The sequence below is a fragment of the Mirounga angustirostris genome, unplaced genomic scaffold, assembly GCF_029215605.1.
Source record: "Mirounga angustirostris isolate CCGP_5_RB_7025 unplaced genomic scaffold, mMirAng1.0.hap1 SCAF_17, whole genome shotgun sequence".
NCBI classification, from domain to species: domain Eukaryota; kingdom Metazoa; phylum Chordata; class Mammalia; order Carnivora; family Phocidae; genus Mirounga; species Mirounga angustirostris.
In genome coordinates this window covers 18,208,672-18,213,103 of record NW_026991725.1, presented here as the reverse complement: position 1 = coordinate 18,213,103, position 4,432 = coordinate 18,208,672, and the positions used below count along the sequence as shown (strand labels likewise).

Here is a 4,432-nt window from a genome sequence, read left to right as displayed (position 1 = left end):
ATTTGTATATTAAAATTACCTCTTAAAAATAAGACAGCATCTCAAGGCAGATGGATAACATCAATGCAGGGCTCTTAAGCGCCATTATATGGTGATTGGCCGCTGCTAATTGACAAACACATCTACATCCTGTATTAGGAACAGCCTGATCCAACCTCTCGCAAGTTAACTGATGCATTCTGATAGAATCTACAAACCCCATTTTCTGAATTAACCCACTGGAGATGAAAGAGCCAATGATGAGAATCTTGGTTCAAAGGATCTCTATCATTGCTGTTTGCTATTTATGCACTTCCATTTTTGTCTGCAGTTCAACTTTACCTTTCTTATCCTTTGAGTCCCTAAGTTATTCTTTTGCAATACCATATTCTGATGTGGTATCAACGACCTCTATGTCGGTGACTCCCAAATCTTTATCTTTAACCTTGATTTCTCTTCCATGATCCCAGCTATATATGCCCACTGACTCTATTTGGGGATCCCACAAGTACCCTGGCATTAAAAAAAGAATTTTCTCCTGACATATCCAAATCTTTTCTTCTCAATTTTTATCCCCAAATACATTTCAGACCCATCTTTGGTTCTTTCCTCTTGCCCCTCTGAAACTAGAAACTGTCAAGTCTATCTCTGAAATGTCACTCCAGTATGTTTGCTTCTCTCTATCTCCATTGCTAATGCTTTCCTTCAACCCCCATTTCTTTTTTCTTGCACGGATCCAGTAGCTGTTTCATTTATCATCCCATATCCTGTCACTTCCTTTTCCAAATCATTCGTGAGACTGTCTACAACACAGATCTGATCATGTCATTTTTCTCTTAAGTAACCTTTCTCTTCTTTCTTGCTCAGTGAATGTCTTCTCAATCTTTCAAGACCAAAGTCAACTGTTACAATTCCTCTATATCCTTTCTTGACTTCTCCAGGCAGATTTAGTCTCTCTTGTCTGAATTCCAAAAGCCCTTCTAAAAACATGTTACAGCACTGTCACTTCTTCTGTATACTGAAGTGACCAAAGTAATACAGACTAGTACTCAGAATTTTTTTTCAGGATCCCAGGCTTCTGATGGGTACTGAAATTCTTACTGTTAATCACCAGTAGAATGCAAGCTTAAGAGAACATAGAGTTAGTTTGTGTAAAGGGTTGAGATATTTTCTGCAAGAGTGTACCAGGAATTGCAAGCCCCAACCATAAAGGACAGTGTATGTATGTGTGTGTGTGCCTATGCTCACTAAACCCAAAACCTCAGAATATATTGCCCTGGATTATATAAAGTGGTCTTTTCTTCTTGTTAAACTAGAACCCACAGAGTGTATTTTCCCAGACTTTCTCACTCAGATCATCTACTTCTGAGAACTATGAACTAAAATCAGCCTTGCCCCACCTCACTTTCCTGTTTCTTGTCCCATTCCCCCCCCTTCATAACTAACCTAAGTGTCCATATCCTCCATAAGTTCCAAAATATAGGAACAGTCTCACTTTTATCCCAACCTTCCGGCTAACAGTGTATAAGGACTTTATTTTTGTTGTTCCACTTGGTTAGAATTTATTTGACAACACTTTGACATCTGTTTAATTCAGTGTCTGGTACCTGTTAGGAGTAGGTACTAAACGTGTATTTGTTGAATGAATGAACATATTATTATTATTTTTTAAAGATTTTATTTATTTATTTGACAGAGAGACACAGAGAGAGAGGGAACACAAGCAGGGGGAGTGGGAGAGGGAGAAGCAGGCTTCCTGCAGAGCAGGGAGCCCGATGTGGGACTCGATCCCAGGACCCTGGGACCATGACCTGAGCCGAAGGCAGACGTTTGAGGACTGAGCCACCCAGGCGCCCCAACTGCTGTTCTTTTTCTTTTTTTTTTTTAAGGGAGAGAGAATTTTTATTTTTATTTTTTTTTAAGATTCTACTTATTTGACAGAGACACAGTGAGAGAGGGGACACCAGCAGGGGGAGCGGGAGAGGGAGAAGCAGGCCTTCCGCGGAGCAGGGAGCCCGATGCGGGGCTCGATCCCAGGACCTGGAATCATGGCCTGAGCCGAAGGCAGATGCTAAACGACTGAGCCACCCAGGCTCCCCTGAACATATTATTTTTGTAAAATATTTTGTAAAAAGTTAGTCTTAGGTCAAGAAGTGAAGATGCAGGTAAATAAGCCCTAGATATAAGTTTAATATGACCTAGATTCTCGGCCAAAGAGAATCTTAGAGCACATCAAATGGGGTTAAGTCTTACAGAAACATACCAGAAAGACAGCAAACAAGCCTAGAAAGGATTCTAGGATAGCTCTGTGCTTGCACAGTAGTTATTCTATGTGCTGTTTACTGCCCTTCCATTATCTCTGACTATTCAGTAAAGTGTTATTAATGGTTACAATCTGGTCTCAGAGACAGAAAATTAGAGAAGTTCTGTGCTCATCTGTGGGGAAAGTGATGCAGAAAAGAAGAGTTTCCTGGTCCTTGAGTAGTGCTCCCTCTTCTTATAGTAGAGAAGAGTGAAGAGTTAGTAGATGTCACTAGCAGAGGGCAGCTGCATGAGGAGGAGGAGGAGAGATTGAGCACACCGAAGAAAAGTTATCTTGTACCATCATAATCAGCATATGAAAAAGAACTATGGTCTTATATCTTAGCCACAAGCACATAGAGGCCTGGGATATTGGGGCTCACGTATTTTCTTTTCTGTTTTCACTATTTACTACTTATTATTCCACTTTTACTCCAAGGAAAAGATTATGCCATTTTTATCTTGGTACTCTGAAGCGTATTTTTATGGAGGCAACATAGATTGGACACTTACCACAAATCATTCATTCACTCACTCAGTTACATTATTTAGCCAACATTTAACATGTGCAGTGCTCATAAAACAGGCAAATATGGTAAAGACAAGGTGTATGAAAAGTGTTCATTCTTTTAAGAATGGGGAATATTGGTGTTCTCTTTGGCAGCACATATACGAATATCAAAACAATATAAAGAAGATTAGCGTGGCCCCTGTCCAAGGATGACACACAAATTCACGAAGTGTTCCATATTTTTGTGGGGGATAGAGGCCCCAAGTTATGGAATGAATACATTACAGGAATAAAAAGCACAGCATAGAGAACAGAGTCAATGGTTTTGTAATAACATTGCATGGTGACAGATGGTAGTTAAGGTGTGGTGAGCATAGCATAATACATAAATGTATAGAGATGTTGAATCACTCTGTTGTACACCTAGAAGTAATGTAACATTGTGTGTCAACTATACTCAAAAAACTAAAAAAAAAAAAAAAAAAAAAAAAGAATGGAGAATAATGGGGAAATGGCTAGTGGAAAGGGATGTTTCTAGGCTTAAGTAAGACATTCCTGGGGCTTCCATACAGCGTCTCCTTTTTCAGAGAACAGGATGCATGCCTAGGGGTGGGCCAGAGAAGGTCTTGTTAGAACATTGCTATGGCCAGCCAAGGTCATACACTGGAACCTAGAACATTGCTATGGCCAGCCAAGGTCACACACTGGAACCTAGAAGGCCAGAGTCTAAAAAATGTAGAAAAATCTTGAGGGATGAGTCTGGGGGACAGTAACTCTTTGGTGTAGAAAGTCAACACCAGAAAAATCAAAGTGAATGATAAGTCAGAGGGTAGGGGTGGTACTAAGCATGGATCTAGGGATCCCAGCCCAAAGCATCAGGTGGACCAGAAGAGATGAGTTATGAGCTGGGTTTAAAGGCTGACTACAGTTTAATAAGGCAAATCCTAGCTCTTCCTGGGAAGGGCATTAAGGCTTACCATAGAGGCTGGAAGCAAAAGGGGACCAAAAAAAAAAAAGGAATAGAAGGAGTCGGTGAAAAGCTGAAATGACCATCAGTAATCTATAAGAATAATTCAGTCTGTTTTCATTTCTGTATTAGGAATTTCAAGAAAGACCCATATCAATGGGGTTTCAGGGGCATAAGCTGTTTGTAAATTTTAAAATGGAGAAATTTACATGCGTAAGTCAGAGCTAAGGAAATTATAAGAATTTTGCCCAAATAAGAGTAACAGCTAATCTCCAGAAAATAAATCTTAGAGTAAAAATATGGGTAATATCTTCATCCAATCAATATGCATAGCAGAGATTCCCTTCAAATAACCAAAGCCCTATGAGGACAGAGAAACCTTACATGCCCAAGAGAGTGGAAACAGGAGAAATTGGTTCTCCCCTGGAAATATAGGATGGAAAAATGGGTCACTGACTTATGACTGAAGTGTTGGCATGACTGGTGTTGGCTTAAGTATTAACATTCACTCCTGCCAACTCTAAATACTGACCTAAAGGTATTTTGTCTTATAATTTCTTGTTGCATAAATTTTTATTTATGCTTTTATCTCACCCACTAGAATAGTGATTTTCAATCCTAGTGTACATTAAATAATTTTTCTTTTGCTTTTTTAAATAGATATTCCAGGGCTC

General features: G+C 39.5%; 1 non-coding gene across 1 annotated transcript; it reads left to right on the top strand.

Annotated features, from left to right (window-relative positions):
* Window positions 1-2,928: 2,928 nt before the first annotated feature.
* Window positions 2,929-3,035, top strand: LOC123840909 (U6 spliceosomal RNA). The gene has a single exon (XR_006790132.1). It is a non-coding gene; the product is annotated as a U6 spliceosomal RNA (small nuclear RNA).
* The last annotated feature ends 1,397 nt before the right edge of the window (window positions 3,036-4,432 follow it).